General features: G+C 26.1%; 1 long non-coding RNA gene and 1 pseudogene across 2 annotated transcripts; both read right to left on the bottom strand.

The window, feature by feature from the left end:
* Positions 1–530: 530 nt before the first annotated feature.
* LOC145959887 (uncharacterized) lies at positions 531–5,087 on the bottom strand. The gene is made up of 5 exons (XR_014435211.1): positions 4,626–5,087; positions 3,272–4,548; positions 2,744–2,915; positions 1,931–2,049; positions 531–1,042 (listed from the first exon to the last, which is right to left on the bottom strand). It is a non-coding gene; the product is annotated as an uncharacterized LOC145959887 (long non-coding RNA).
* Positions 5,088–11,669: 6,582 nt separating this feature from the next.
* LOC145959875 (DENN domain-containing protein 10-like) lies at positions 11,670–13,657 on the bottom strand (annotated as a pseudogene). Its single transcript, XR_014435206.1, has 6 exons — positions 13,491–13,657; positions 13,241–13,363; positions 12,914–13,111; positions 12,385–12,816; positions 12,043–12,157; positions 11,670–11,933 (listed from the first exon to the last, which is right to left on the bottom strand). The product of XR_014435206.1 is annotated as a DENN domain-containing protein 10-like (transcript).
* Between the last annotated feature and the right edge of the window lie 4,516 nt (positions 13,658–18,173).

Raw genomic sequence — 18,173 nt, 5'->3', positions numbered from 1 at the left:
ATTAAATTATATAAAAATATAAAAAGAGACAAACATCATTTTATGATATCACATAAATATTACATTTATGTACCTAAGAGTAATGAAAATAAAAACATCTTAAAGAACAGATATTATATTCATTTGAAATATTTTACATCATGACAAAATTGTTGCATATAATGTCGCATATAATATCACAATCAGCAGAGGAGAGAATAAAGTAAAAAAAAATTTTGTTTGAAACAATGGAATGACACTTTCTGCGTTTTTTTCGAAAATATATATAACCCTCTGTTATACTATATAACATTTCTAATAATATAAAATAAAATACTCTACTTTGTATTTAATATCAATGTTCTACCTTGTTTTTACACATTCAAGTAATCTCTCATTTTCTTTTAAAACATATATTATTGAAAAAGGGAAATTGCCTATATTTCCGGCGAACAAGCCAGAATTCAAAAGCTGTGCGAAAAAGAATGGAAGAGTCAAACTATCATCCGCAATGCACGTATTGATATCATCGTTGCCATGGGATGGTATGCTTTCCTTAAATTAAAAAAAAAAAAACAAAAGCAAACAAACAAATTCAAACAAACTAATTCCCTATCCATTGATATATGTTCTAAGCGTTTTCTCGGAACAAAAGAAAAAAAGAAAAAAGAAAAGATCAATATATCTAACAGATTTTAAATCACAATGTCTAGCGATCTTTATAACGCGAGATCTATTTGCTCACTTTTAAGTCATACTGTCTTTGGTTTCAATAATTAAAAAAATACATATATCTCTAGTTATATATCATAAGCTAATAATTATATCACAGAGCTTGGTCATGGGTGCAAGCATATTTTGTCACGTTTCAAAATTAGATAATTTTCGCAATATTATACGTTAGCGTTAATGGAAACGAGTGTACATTATTACATTAATATCATTGTTGTTAGCCAATCCTTTGTTTCGTCTTGAAAAATGTATATGTCGGTGATTTCCACATTCCACCCTCTCAATCCGAAATAAAGCTTTGATTCATAAAAATAAAAATGATGAGATGTTTCTAAAAAAATAAAAGTAACATTTAGTTATTAAAAATAATTGTATTAAATTTTAACTAATTTAATCAATAATACACTTTTAGTATATAAAATCATCAAAAAATAAATATAACTATATCATAAATATAACTATATTATAAATATAACCATATATTCAATAACATACTTTATTTCATAAATATATGTTTAAAATTTAAAGATTAAATTATAAATGAAGAGTTCATATGTAGTTCATGTAAAGTGTAACTGAAAAAACATATAGGAGCACACACTATTCTGTATCAGATACAGAAACAATCCAAATCGAAAAATCCTGACTCATTTTTTTACCTGAACTTTTTTTCAATGTACGTTGTTAAGTTAGCTAATTAGCGCTTGATTGCAGCGAAAAAATAGAAAACATAAGACGGTTCGCTACTCTTCGATTTTTCATCGTTCTATCTTTCCATCCTTCCATCTTTTCCATATAGGCTTTATACCATATCCATATAGGCCAGATACTGACTTTAACATTGTATAATAACGAAAAAAAGATCAAACAAATCGAGAAATGGCTCAGAACTTCTCAATTTGGACTTTTTTCCGTATCTTATCATGTGCTTTATGTATGTTGTTATATTTACATTTTCTATATAAACTTTTCATTTTTGTAATTTAATTTTTAAATATTTGTTTTAAATATATATTTATGTGGTATAAAAATATGTTATTAAATATAGATATATTCGGTTATATTATTTTTTATTTTATATACTGAAAGTGTATTATCTATTAAATTAGTGCTTTTATATATGTTTTTTCATTTACACTCTGTATATTGTAATTATTAGATATCACTAGATATCACTATTTTACTTATATTGTTTTTTTATTTATTAACTTATACTTACTTAAATTGTTTTATTTTTTTCAGCGGCGTTTTTTTTACGAACGTTTGCAAATCTAAATTCCATTACGTAATTTTCGAATTCTTTTTTAGTATTACGGGGATATGCTGCTCTAAAAGCTTCTAAAATTAGAAAAAATCAATAGATAAAAACAAAAAAATAAATAAAAAATTTATTGTATTATTGTAAAATTAAATATATATCTATAAATAATATGTGTAAAACAGTTTAGAACACATTGTTATTTACACTTAATTTGATTAGGGCATGGATGTTCAGACACGGAGACTGAGCACGGGCTGAGAAGAATTACGTGCAGTTGCGTGTGAGTTGGTGTGAGTGCCGAAGCGGTTGTTGCTGACGCGTCGTTCATACCAACTCGCACACAGCGATTCTCGGCTTATGCTCGAACGTCCGAGCCTTAGTTATAATATGTTGAGTATAATATGTTATATGTAATAAAATAAGACAAGTTACACAACTAAAAAATTAGTAATTAAAAATAAAAATAAATAATTAAAAGTAAGTAATTAAAAAATAGAAAAATCATATCCATAATTATAAACTAATATTTAAAATGAACTAATTTTTTATTTGTTTTTCTTCCTTTGATTTCTATAAAACAAATCATATATATTTTTTGATCTAGAGATTGATAGCAGAATATACATATATACAACAAATACTTTTATTGTGTAGTACAAAATTTATTATAGTTACTATAATTATATACAATAGATTTTAAAATGGAGCAATTATAAATATTACAAAAATATATAAATGCATATATTTTTTTATATTAAGAAATATACTTACTTTTAATAGCCGTCATTGTATATGTATCTCCAATCTTGAAATTATTTTTTTGTCCCGTCCACGAACACATGGAGGCTACATCATCGGTAAATTGTAAAATATTGTAGTCAGTGTCCTTTTAAAAATTTAGAAATTTCTCATTTTTTCCACCAATTAGTAATACTTTATTTATCTGTTAAAAAGTTGTTTTTGTTAAGCAATGTATACAAAATATATAAAGCTTTAAATTTTTTAAAAATTCAAGTAACTTCAAAAAATATATAATAGTGTTCATTTAGTTATCATTATTATCAAAATATTTTTTTTCTATCAATAAAATTCCTTTAAAGAAGAGGTAGCGAATAATCCTAAGCGATTAATTAGAAATATATATTTTGAGTTATATAAATTGGAGTTACGCTTTTTTTATATTAATATTTTTCTGTAATATGATATAATACATATATCATATTTTATTTCAAATAAATATATTGATTGTGTATAAAAGTTTTATTTCATCAAAAATGATTGATGAGCATATTTACTTACTACTTGCGTAAAGGCTTCTTGATCTTCTTTCAATACATCTCAAGTTCAATAATACTCAAGTTCAAGGAAGTATTCAATGGAAGTTAAAGGAAAGTATTTTCCAATCTTATCCCTTATTGTAACATCTTCTTTATAGTATTGCGCACTATTTATTTTACTCAAAATAACAGTTGTGGTTTCTTGGATTTGCAATAATGATTTTTCCTGTTTATTTTCCATACTTTCTATTTCAGTTTGAATACTTTTCATCATTACTTTAAGATTATTCATTTGAATAAGTACATTATTATTTTCTTCTTCAATAATTACACAGGCCCACAAAAAAAAGTACTCTGTGCTGGCGATCTGACTAGGCTAGTCTTATATATTTTGACCCGCTGAATTCGAATCTGATGTCAGAATTGCTCCATCACGTCACAGTTTTTTTTAAATCTCAAAAATAGACGAAAATTTCGTAAAAATCGACATTCTAGGGTAATAAGACTGTGCTTCTTAAAGAAAAAGTTACCAAAATCATATTTTAATGTATTTTCAGACATTATAAATCCAAATCCGACCTAGAATATAAACGTTGTGCTCAATTTTTTTTGTGCTCATTTTTTATTTTTTTTATTTTTTCAGGTTGTAACACCTAAAATTTACTGCAAACAGATTCTATTTATCAAGATGCGAAGATATTAAGATAGGTTTTTATCTCCAGATAGCACAATCTTTTTTTTTCATGTACCTCTAGCGCTTTAAAGACATGAAAAGAGGTTTGTGACCTATATAAAGAAATTTCTGCATCTTATACGAACTCAACAGCTAGAAGTTATAAGTTTCGAAAAAATTTTTCTCAAAATTTGGACTTGGAGAATATAAGATTAATTCTTTCCAATATAAGATTTATGAATGAACTAAAATCAAATATGGAATACGGAAGATTGCTACTTTTTCATGACAAATGTTAATGGAATCGATGGTATGATTGGTGTGACAAATCGGATTTGGATTTATAATGCCAGAAAATACATGGAAATATGATTTCGGTAACTTTTCCCTCAAGAAGCGCAGTCTTACTACCCTAGAATGTCGATTTTTACGAAATTTTCGTCTTTCTCTTTTGAGATTTAAAAAAAACTGTGACGTGATGGAGCAATTCTAACGTTAGATTCGAATTCAGCGGGCCAAAATACATAAGACTAGCCTAGTCAGATCGCCAGCACAGCGTACTTTTTTTTTGTGGGCCTGTGTTATTGGTATATGGTTGATGTTATTGTCTGTTAAAGTTATACTATCTGAAAAATAAAAAAATTTTAAATTAAATTAATAAATACAACATATTTATATTAAAAAAGTACATTTATTTTATTACCATCAGTATCTTCTACATCGGATGTAACGGACATCGAAGTTTGGCTACTTTCTCCCGATGAGCCTAAAACTTAATTTCTTTAAAATATTTTTAATATTTATAAATTTAACATAAATTAAAATAAGTAAAAATAAGTCAGCTTCTTACCTTAAAATCAATCTGCATGTAATATTGATAAAATGCAATTTTCTATTTTGAAAGCTTTTTTTGATATATTATCAGCAGAAGTAATATTTTCTTCATCAATTTCTTCAACAAAATCACACCAAAAAATAATACTGTCCATTGGATTTTTAAAATAAAGTTTTATCTTAAAATATTTGTATTTAATATAAAATGTGCTATTAATTTGAAAAATATCAATTACTTTTATAGGTTTATTATTTTTTAGTAGAAAATTACAATTTGGCTCTTTATTTTCTATTCTGAAATTCTTATAATGAATTGCTGAAAAGTCTTCTACTAATTTATTATTAATCAAACGAAGACCATCTTGTTTAAGATAAATTGTTTGTTCTGTCTATGAGAAGCATATTTCTCAATTTCTTTAACTCTTTTTATGAATTGTGATAAAGGTTTATTTAATATTTTCAACGTCATTTTAATGTTATGCATATAGTTTTCAAATGGAAAACAACTAAAATTGTCCAATGAATCAAATTTTTTTACATCTAATGTTAAGTGAATGAGATTATGAACATTATGATTAACAAATTCGCGTCCATATAAATCGCCAAATTCTTTTGCAAAATATATTAATAATTCATTTGCATAATCGATATATTTATCTATCAAATCGTCACATATTAGTATTCGAATTGCGCAATGCAAAGAGAGAAAATGAAGAAAATATTGCTTTTTCAAAAAAGGTTTCATGAGCCATGGGCCATAATATAACAAGAAAGTTCTAAATTCAACAGCTTTTCATCTTTCAAACTCTGTTATTGGTCTAGGTTTTCTTGCAAATTCATGCGGAGTTGATTTGTATATCAATTTCAGCTTTTCATTAATAGCATCAATATCCTCTTTTATCAGACGAGTTTCTTGGTTGCCTTTAATCCAAAAACCTAACAAGCGTTTCATAACTCCCAATAATACCAAATGCATATAATCCAGAGGAATGTTCGTAACAAGGCCAATTTTTAAATCACATAAAACAGATTTCTCTTTGTGATAATTTTGATCAATTTGAGAACGGAATTCTACATCTGTCCTTAGTTTTGAATTTAGTTCTGGGAAAGTCATTCTATTCTTTACAAATAATCCTTCGGCCCAACATTTGGTACAACTTTGATAAGAGTTGAAATTTTTTACACATAATATAAAGGCTTTTGCAGGAGCATCGCAAAGAATTTTACTAAGATTTACTTTCAATATTCGATTATTATTTAAATGTAAACCTTCTTGCAATATTTTCATTTCTTCGGTAAATTTTTACAAAAAAAATATTACTATTATCAGGTTTATTTTCTCCATGATATACAGCAATTGGAAATGGTTGTTTTAATTCGTTGATTTTCACCAAAATAGGCCAAAATTGACTACCACTACTTTTCGTTAGAGGAAGTCCATCAGTATTAATTGATATGTTTATTTCAACTCCTTCAAAATTATTCTGTATTAATTTCATTAATAATGTTGATTTTAATCCAAAGTGATAGTATTTTCCAGGAGGTAGATTACTTATTTGTTTACTTATATCTTCAGTTTTTAAAATAGTGCGTGCAACTGAAGGCAATGAGTTCAATTTTAGATATAATTAATTTTAGATATTTTAAAATTTTTAATAAATTGCTAACAGCAGTTAAAGCGATATGATGTTCAATTGCCCAATATCTCAGATGGTTTAAAAATATCTCGGTTGATGATTCCAAATTATAATAATTATAATAATTTAGTATTTTCATCAGAAGCACAAGAATTATTACAATGGCATATTGCGTGAAATATTATTGGTTTTTATATAATTTTCTACAGTTGGAAAATTATTGATATTTGATCGCTCCAATGTGACAGACGAAGGAGCAGCAAATATTTTTTTCTTTTGAAGAAGTATTTTTTTTTGCATATTTTTGCCAACACGTTTTGCAACATTTCTGTTAATAATTCTTTTTAAATATTCTTCATTATGATGTTTTTTGTAGAACTAGAAATTACAATTATGCATATGTAAAAAGTTTGTCTTTTCACTCTATTATATAATGACTTTATTTAATATAACGGTTTAATTTAATTTATTTATTTGATCTTTCTAGTACTTTATTAAATTCATCGGTATACAAGATACGGTATATTTTTAAGTTGGCTTTTTTCAAAAACGGCTGAGCGTTTTATAATACATGTATTTTTATTCGAAAGTTAGCTAATATGGGATATATAACCTTTCGGGAATTATCGGATATGCGACGGAAACACCCGAAGGTTGCTTTTGGAAAGAGACAGAGCTATACACCCCCCTTACCGCAAATTTCACACCGCCCCGGCTCTAGACTCCATCCATATCTTCTTAGGTCCATGGTACGTACCAGCCAAGTACAATAAAAGCGCACTTTGGCTACGCATGCGCATTTCGAGAAATAGGTGTAGAATGAGACAGACCAATAGTTTTCTGTCTCACTTCTTGGACACACTTTTGCGGGTCCCATTACCCCTCCAGTATAAGCTCTATGATTCAGAGTTCACTCGTCACTTTAGCCGACCCTTAAGAATTCTTTCTTTTTTTAATTTTTTTAAATTTGACTTTACTATATTTCAAATTAGACCAGATAAAGTTATCCATATTATAAAAGATGCTATTGATTTTGATTACAGACATATTGATTGCCCTCACATTTATGGTAACGAAAAGGAAATTGACATTGTTCCCCAGGCAAAAATAGCAGAAGGTGTCGTGAAGATTATCTGTTCATTACTAGCAAACTGTGAAATATTTTCCATAGATCAGATCTGATCGAACCAGCCGTCAAGTTAGCTGATTTTAGTCTTGATTATATAAATCTTTATTTAATCCACTAGCTAGTTGTATAAAGAGGATGAGCCGCTTTTTCTTACAAATTCTGAAGGTCCCATTATCCTGAGTGATGTAGATTATGTGAATACTTGAAAAATTATGGAAGGCATGCTAGCTAAAGGGCTAACAAAAAAACATTGGAATCAATAATTTCAATTCCGAGCAATTATCAGGCTACTCAGAGAATACATCAGTTAAACCTGTTACAAATCGAGTAAATTAAGAATATTTAAAAAAAATTTTTAAATATATAAAAAAAACTTGAAACTAATTCTTAGTGTAACATAATTCAATATAATTACATTAATATTACATTAAACTATAATTTGTTTTAAAATAGAATTTTATTTTCAAAGAGTAAAAGTTTGATCTAACATATATAATAAAACTTTGTTAATTCGTTTTTAATTTATAAAATTTTGTATATATTTATATAAGAAGAAATTTATATAATAATTTTTACTATAAATGTCAACTATTTTTGTATTAATTTAGATTGTCAGTCTTACTTAACACAGAGGAAGTTATCAGATTTTTGCCGAAAAGAAAAGAGCAGGCACTCATTATTGCATACAGTCCACTCGTATCACCAAACAGGCCATGCCGGAGGATCCAAAATTGCTACAAGAGAGAAAATTGATTGAGCTTAGACAAAATATAATAAGATACCTGTGCAAATACTTATATATTATCAAGAAAATATGTTATTACAATACGTTTCCGAATAAATTATATGTTAAATAATTACAAATCTTTAAGTTATATTTTAGAATTTATGATATTTATGATATAACAGATAATTTGTTATATTAATATGAAATTCAAATAATTTTAATAATTGTTTATAGTTAGATTGTGGTAATATTATAATTTCCAAGTCACTCAATAAGTCACAAATTGCTGAAAATAGCGAAGCATTCGACTTTAAATTGTTATCTGATGATATTGCAGCTATATATATATTGACAGCTTGAATTGCAATGCACGAAATTATCTATTAATTATTCTTGATATCGGTAAGATATACATATCATTAATTATGTATCATCATTATTTATAAAGATTAAATTTATCTTAAACCTTTATATATAAAATGTATTATTAGAATATAATATATATAGAATGTATTAATTAGATATAAATATGTATATTTGTATATAGAATGTACCAATAATATATATTAATATCTATAATTAATAATACATTCTATATATAATTCGATAGCGGATATCGCACGGAATTTACGCAAGAAATTGACAAAAGTGCGACGAAAGTTCCATTTATAAATTGTACAATTTCATTAGAGTTTGTGTGGAGTTCTAAAGACGAAGCTAGTTATAACATATTGGACAAGTCAATTTAAAAATTATAATGTGATCTTTTTATCGTGTTACTTTTGAAATTCTATTGCGCCACTTTTTTCACAACGCCTGTGATAGTTTTTCCAACTAACGTCAATGCTTCTTGAACGTCATTCTGACTTGATTTAACTGTTACTGTCGGAATCATCAATGCAATAAAAACACGAGGTTTGGGGCACTCTCTGTAAATACAATCAATGGTTTATAATGTTTTATAAAATTTCTATGTAGATTACATAATTTAATTTACTTTAATATTAAATATAAAAAGTATTACATAAGCTAATTTACTTTAATATTAAATATTAAAAATAAATTAAAGAGATTAAATATAAGAAAGTTATTAATTTAAGTCATTAAAATACTATTAAAATTGATGAATCAGAATAACTTCGTTTTGTTGAAGTTAAAAATATTGTATTGTGTTATAAAAAGGATGGGAGATTTAATAAAAATTTAAAGCATTACCGGAATCGAGTTCCCGAACAAAGCGTCTCCTAATTGCATCCAATTGCATGCGAAGATACTCTGGTGACTTTTTTTAATATTACGTCAACGATCTTCCTGGAGTAATTGTTTCATCTCGAACACCGCGTTCCGAATCATTTCTTGCATGCTTTTGGATAAAGTACCTAGTGTTATTAGTAACTGATGGGGTTCCATTCGTTGAAGCAATTCTATAACATGGACCAATCTTGCTGGACAGTTTGTTCCACCGCTTTCTCTCCCTCTATTTATTCATTAAAAAAAATAAGTTATTTCTCTCCATTTTTACTGCGCTTTAAAAATTTTCTATAAGTATAGATTTCTTTGCTATTTTTATACCAATTCTTTCTTTCTCTCTCCTGTCGTAGTTATTAGACATATACCAAAATTATATACATATTTATCAAAATTGTATACATATTTATCAAATGTATTATATTAATAAATATTATGTGAGTAATATATATATAAATATAAGTAAGTAAAAATATATAATTTTTAATTAGCGAATTTTAACGCATTGAGATAAAGATCAAAAAAAGATAATCATTAATTTTAATCTTAATAATCTTTAATCTTTAATTTTAATTTTTGGTAAAGAACATTATATTTCAATATAGGATTACAAAGATAAATATTAATTAATTACTTTCATTAGTAAGAAAATCGAATTGATTGGAATTGACAATGGTTTTAAAAATATACCTTCTAACGAGCTATAATATTTCTTTTATGACTTGTTTGACCAGCATACTCTTACGATGCAAATCCATCACTGCCATTCTACATATATTTCCTCGTTCTTCTCTATCACAAATTCTTCTATTGTCTTTCTCTATCACAATTCTTATAATTCTTCTATCATCGATGATTGATTGGATTCAGGTAAAGCGTGCAAGATTACTTTTTGCATACTCTCCAACATCTGTAAAATTATAACAAGACAAATCATTATATTACTATAAATTAATTTATATAATTCTTTAAATTTTTTTAAGTATTGTTTTTCTCTTTCAAATTGCAACAAAATAAGCATTATTTTTCTTTTATTTATAACAGTTAATCATCGTTGTAATATCGATTTGATTTCTCAAAAATTGATATTTTTATTTGTGTAATAGTTTGCTTCTAAAGAGAAAAAAAAATTATTTATTTCAGCCTTTTATTTATACCTATTATTGTCATCAATATACCTCATGAATTCTTGTGATAGGAATATCGAAGATTTTGATCTGCTCCTTCATATTCTGACAAAAATCTTTCCACTTTGGCTTGGTCCATGTCATAATTGTTAAGCCAGGTTCTAATAAAGATGCAACACAAACTAAATGCGGTAACAATAGTGGATGAACTTCCAATTTTACGAGCTTGACGATAAATACAAACGAATTCCTCGATCATAAGTTGAAGAGAATCCGTGATCAGTGTAAAATGATCTTTTTTTGGTGAATATTATTAGTGCAACGATTTGAATCTCCAAATTTATTTTCGCTACAACGGCTTCGCTAAACAATCGGCTTCATGGAATAAAAGGACGACTCGGCTTTCCAAGTTGATTTCCACTTTTGCTGATTTCTAGAATGCAAAATTGTTTTCTTTATAACATTCATCACTTTATCACACATTTTATATAAAAATATTTGTAATATGTGTTGAAAATTTATAAAATTTTATAAAATTTAATAAATTTTAAATATTTAATTTATAAAATTGATAAAATTTATTAAAACAATATAAATTTTTATTATTTAAAATCTGACCGTTTCAAACAATCCTTGATGACCCAGGAATTTTGATGCGTCCAAATCTCAGCAATGTCTGATATTGTTTTAAAATAGCGACAGCATAATTGTATCTTTTCATTAAGTCGACAGTTAATGGTAATGTCTTTAAAACAGGGTGATTTGATACGGACGTCATCAATTCATTTAGATGTGCTCTAAAATTTCAAAATTGCTATCAGAAAGTTGTTTCCAAGATTTCACACATAATATCAATAAGAATAAGATATAAAGAATGAATAAAATGTTAGTACAATCCAATAGTGATAATTCATTATATTAATGAAATTTTATTTAACCCAAAACTAAGGTATAAAAAGTTATCAATATGTCTAATGCATCTTTTATCTTATTCTTATTACTTACTTGTGTCTTAACATATTTACACATTTTGATTTATATATTATTATAACATAAAAAGATTTTTGGCAATAGCTAAATTAATAAGAAAATTTTCTACAGCCTGTGCTGAGTTTTTCTCTTTAAATATCTCAATAGACGTTACCTTTCTGCCATCTGGAGCTTGAATTATTGCTAATAAAGTTAATTAATAATTTAAAAGATCTTTTGTTTTATCTCAGAAATAATTTGTGCCTCTAGTTTTGATTTTCGCATAGTTGAACCATAAATAAAGCTATTTCTTTGTAAGTTTTCGTCATTGTTAGACTTTCTGAAATAAGTAAAATAATGATTAGATAAATTATTAGAAAAAAATATTTATTTATTTGTTATATTTATTTAAGAGAAATAAAAGTAATATTTAGAACTTTTTTTATTACCTTTTGCATGCGATGCTACAGTTCTTTCTCGAGCAGGAATGTTTACGAGCAAGTCATAGAAGTCTGTTCTTGATAATGAGCTATTATTGCAGCCTGCCACATAATGTGAATATCTCTATATGCAACAAAAATAATAATTATAAAACAATACAATATAATTATTATCTATTAATTATATAAATATAGTTACTAATTAATGCTATTAATTAGTAACTATAATAATAACAATAAATAAAAATAATCGATATTGATATTGACTTATGCAGTCCATTTAGAAATGAAATTGTTTATTTTATTTATATTTTCTTACTATTGAAGATAATTTTTATATATAATATATGCCTTTAATTCAATTAATTCATCATTTACTAAAACAATCCAGGGAAAAAGATTGTCAATAACTTTTCTGTGTTTCATTAATGCAGAAAATGTTCTTATTCACTTAAGAAGTTGCTCTCAGCTATGATGATATACATATAATGATCTTTTTTTTTCAATAAAAGAGCAGTATAAATCAAAATCGTTTCTAATTCAAATGTTTTAATCAATCCTTTGACATTGGCACTAGCTGCAAATCGATAAGTACTCAAATCGTCAGAAACAAATGTTCCGTTCTCTCGAACACGATCCTTTTGTAAACACAGAAAGATATAATTGCAGAATCTCCATTTGTTTTCCTGTTCTTGCAATACATTTTACTAAGAACTCGTGACAGCACTTCATACCTTTGTAGATTAAATCCTTTGCAAAAGGAACCAATGCAAACTGTTTCACCTGAAATAATTTTGAAAACAAGATATGAAAATTCTTAACTGTATAATAAAATACTTCTTTTGATAAGAAAGATAGAAACTCTTATATAAATACCTACTTTTGGTAATTTATCCAAAGTCGAATACTCCACTGCAATATATATAAAACCAATCATGGCCATGTCTCGCGTACACAAATACATGAGGAGAATTGTGTTCTAATTTCATATTGCATTTCCTTGTGACTCTAGTCTTCTCAGGTTCCGTTACTGCAGGATACGACCATGTCCACAAGATATATCTGTTGCGACCTTTCTCTAGAATTTTTATTCTAGATTAAGCATACTAAATAATACAAATATTTGAAAATAGTTCATGAAAATAATTCACTTATATATTTTTATTCTTATTTACTACTTTTATTATAGGAAACTAGGATGCTATACCTATTGTACTACAAGGAAGTAAATCCATTAACGATGCCATTTATGGATTCTTTTTGGCAAGTAATTAACAATAATAACACTGTTGGAAGCAAGATATTAAAGTGTACTCATCCTTCTTTACATCTTGATAATATGTGAAATTATTATTATATTTTCTTTTTTAATAAAATAATTCTATATTTGCATTATTATAAATACTATCAATTTAATAGCAAATTGTCGAAATAAGTCAGCTATTGTCTTATCATACCACAGATTATCTGCGATCATACACAATATGTTTAAGGATGTTAAAGTCGAACACGAAAACGTTTTTTTTTTAATACATATATCTCACACAAATAGAAATCGAGGTTACGATCAAACAGTCGACATGACATCTGTCAGCTGGAGTCAGTTGTAGAGGATGGGAGGGAGAACAGGAATCTGTGCGTAACGCGTATTTCCTGAATTTAAAATGTTTTGTTTAAAATAGACTTAATATTTTATTAAATAAAATATACTTTGCAATTTATATTTTTGAAAAATACAGTTAAAAAGAAAGTTATTAGTATCTTCACATTTTCATTCAAACGAAATTTAAACATGTCGTTTTCATTTCATATAAACGAAGTAATATAATTGAAAAAACGAAGCAATAAATTAAGTAAAAAATTTGCTACAATTTATAACTCTGTGATACATGTATTGTTCAATTATTCAATTCGTTATTCGTGAGAGATCCTTTACTTTATTTTGGTTCGCAATTTCCAATTTAATTTGATTTTTTAAGACTTTAAATTCGAAAAATATTAAATAAATTAATAAAAAACAAAAATTAAGTTAGCTTTAAAATATTGAAGTATTAGATAATATAAATTTGTTATATATAAGTAAAAAAAATACTTATGTATTATTATTAATACATAAGTATTTTATTTATTTACATATACCATTTATATTATCTAATAATGACTCAAAATAATAAGAAATCTCTCATAAAACGAATATAACTGAATAGTACATATATCAAATATACATTTAGCAATTTAGCAGTTTATTCAAATTATTATTATTTTATTTTTATATTAAAAATATAAGATTAAGTTCTATATCGCAAATATATGTGCAAAAAATTCTATGTTAAAAAAATTTTATAAAACAACTTTTGAGTGAAATGCATTTAATATTACATTATAATAATTAAGTTCAATACATATATTCGATACATATATATATGTAGTTAAATATTTGTGTAACAATCTTTGCTTTAACTGTTTAATTATAGTGATGAAGCGTAAAGTGATATATAAAAGTGTTATAATTTATACGATAAATTTATCATTATATTTCTGTTTTCACCAAGACATATTTGTTATATATTTATTTTTATACAAAAAATATAATTATTGTGTTTTACAAAATATTATAATATATCGAAGAAAGTTTAAATTTAGTGATCTTTATTATTTTGAGAAATGCATTATAATTAATTTGTTGTATTTTTATCATTATTTTTTATAATAATTTTCATGTAAAAAACAGTTTGAATATATGAAATAATATTAACAATATGTTAATAATTCGCAAATAGATTTGAAAGATATTATACTAACCATAAGTTTATTATGTGTAAATATTATTTTTACAGATAATGCCCCTTTTTTTATCAAAATATATATTTTTATCGGAATGTGTACGACTCTTATTAATATTAAAAAATCAGATAACATAACATAACATAACTATAAATTTTCGGTAATTATGTATTTTTTCGACAAAAATTTTATAAAGCTATAAAATTATACTATATTTTTCATACAGATAAATATAACAAATAATAATAAATAGCAGAAATAAATTCTTTTAAAATAATTTCTAAGATTCTAAAATTTTTTTACCCTATCAAGAAAATGAAATAATAATGAAGGAACAATAATTGCATTATACTCTTATGACAAATAATATAAATAGCAGTTCAATAATGCAATTATTATTTGCGGCATATTGTTTGCTGATATTTATAAAAAATAATAAAAAATGCGAAAGAATGAAAAGATATGACGCCTTATTATAATGAATTATTAATAATTATGAATATATTGATGAAAAATCGCAGAGATGATGCTTAATATTACTCGGAACTAATATTTTCACTTATAAAAGGCGTTTCTTAGTTGGTCATTTTTAATGAATAAATTGTCACTTGACTGTCGGAAGCCTTGCCGAAAGATTTAATAATTATTTTTTATATTAATAACTGAATCCCTCTTTTCAAGCACGATAAGACTCAGGACAGAATTTTATTTATAATATTATGTTACTGACAGAATTCTCTCTTGTACTGCAATATTATATTCTATTTATAATTTTCTATAATTTGCGACAAAATTCGATAGGAAATCTTATTTATCATTTTATGTACAATATAAAAAAATTTATAAAAAGTAAAATATACATCATATCAGGATATATTTATTAAAATATATGATACATCAAATATTATAAATAGAATTCTGTCTTGAGTTTTATTGCGAATTATAGATAAAAAATTTAAAGTGAGCTCAAGCATCCAAGTTATCAAAGATATTTGACTTTATTGTTGAATTTGACGTTTACTTGAGTGAGGGGGCTGATATTTGCACTAAAAATTCCGACGTAAATTCCTTCCGTTGAGCGAATTGTAAACAATACTCGTTCATCTGTCCCATCACTAATACTTTTTTCGCGAAATACAACTCCTTGCATGTTGCCATCATGAAATTACAGAAAATTTTGCCCTTTTTTTTGGTAATTTATTGTTTCTTATCGGCTCTTCCAAGTAGGTGAGAAAGTCGAATACAATCATTAATTTAGAGGTCAGTATTAGTTCAAAACCTCGTCCCGAAGATCAAAGTTAAGGGTAATTCCAGGATCTATGGAAAAGGATGTCATAATTATTTTATACGAGACTTTACGAAAACGGATAATTCGACAGAATTTAACGTTCACGAAAGGCCGACACTCAAATAATTTACGCGAACTTATAGAAAAATATAACAAGTTTATTCAAAAAAAAAATGAAATAAAATAAAAGAAGTAACAAATTAAAGAAAAAAATAATACTAATACAAACTACGCCGGCCACCCTGCGATTTCGTCACAAAACTCAAGCTCTTCTCCACGAGATGATTCCACATTAATTCCATCAGTTCTCGATAATCGGTTCTTCCCAGCAAACACCAAATAATAGTTATATAACTGTTAGTTATAATTTCCCACTCAACAGTATAACTGTTACATGTTATATAACAGTTATATAGTTATATAACAATTATATAACAGTTATATAGTTTGTTGAGTTGGAAATTACAACCAACAATTACATAAATGTTACTTGGTGTTTGCTGGGCTTATATGTCCGATTACGAATGCGACAGTCGGAAAAAGAACTCGAGCTTTTGTAAAATCTTGATCTGACACACCGTTATAATCGCAATTCTTATCAATGTCGTTTCTTGTGGAATAGAATTTTCCATAAGTCTAATATACGTCAACTAATAATAATCCACCAGTGAAAAATAGATTTCAAAAGAGATAGATTTCTTTATTTATTTAGTTAAAAAGAAAATCGAAAGAAAATTTATTAAGAAAATTGGTATTCAAGAAAACTTATTAAGAAAATTGGTATTCAAGTTTTTAAGCTTTTTTAGAAAATAGGAATTATAAAACTAAAAACTTACATAAAAATATTGAAATTTTTTTCATTTATCTTATTTTTTTATTCCAAATTATAATTAATATATAATAATAAGTATAATAATAAGTTATGTTAATTTATAAGGAAATTTATAAAGCGAAAGCTAAATCATTCTTTCTTATAAAGAAATATTAAAATTTTTTAAAAGAAAGAACCTTCTTTAATTTTAACGTAAGCGTAATCGTTTGCCGAAATAATGTATGAAATTTAATTTCTCGATAAAAAATATCATAGAATGAATTTTTTTTATTCTATATTTTAGACTAAAAAAGGGGATAAAAAATATTATTCTAATCTCTTATAAGAAATACTACGCGATGTAAAAATAGAAAGAAATGGAGAACAATGGAAATATTTGGAAATAATTTAATATTTTTTAATTAATCTATTTTTTATTTAATATTTTATTTTACTTTACTTTACGCGTATACGCTATTTATTTACCTGTGACAGTTCACCAGGCTTATGATAAAAAAATTATGACGTTATCGATATCAAGCATGGTTATTATTTCCTCGACTTCTGTAAAATCGACGCGATGACTTTTAATCTTAATCTGCGAATCCATTCGCCCTTCGTAAATTATCGAACCTTTGGCGATTTTAGCGCAATCGCCAGTAAAATCTTCAGATATTCTGCAAATGAATCAGCATATTTATTTGAAATAAATATTTATACAACAAAGATGTAATATAATATAATAAGATCCCAACAAACATCAAATAACAGTTATATAACTGTTAGTTATAATTTCCCTCAACAGTATAACTGTTACATGTTATGTAACTGTTACATAACAGTTATATTGTTGAATGGGAAATTACAACTAACAATTATATAAATGTTACTTGGTGTTTTTACTGGGATATAATTATAACATTTCGATTATCGCTTCTTTTCGCGAAAGAGATTACGAATGGGAATATTTGCGAGGCAGTAAACTCTTTAATATAGATCAGTATCTGATATTAGTACGTTTTTTTTATTTTTTCGTCTGGATCAAGCGTAAGAATAATTGTCCAAAAATTTATGTGTGTCTCATCCACATAATCTGCGACAAGATTCCTTCCTGCTACGATCAAGCTCGCTGATTTCTCCCTCAGGATCTTTCCCTCGTCCTTGTTTACAAGATAAATTATGCAATTATCGATTGGCCTTCCTATAACAAGAGTCCGTTGAGCGATATAGATGTTGTCAGCGATAATTTTGTACGAT

This window comes from Camponotus vicinus, unplaced genomic scaffold (assembly GCF_025532165.1).
Source record: "Camponotus vicinus isolate PSW18456_S1 unplaced genomic scaffold, iyCamVici1.0 SCAF_1, whole genome shotgun sequence".
Taxonomy (NCBI): domain Eukaryota; kingdom Metazoa; phylum Arthropoda; class Insecta; order Hymenoptera; family Formicidae; genus Camponotus; species Camponotus vicinus.
This window is presented reverse-complemented; position numbering and strand designations above follow the sequence as displayed.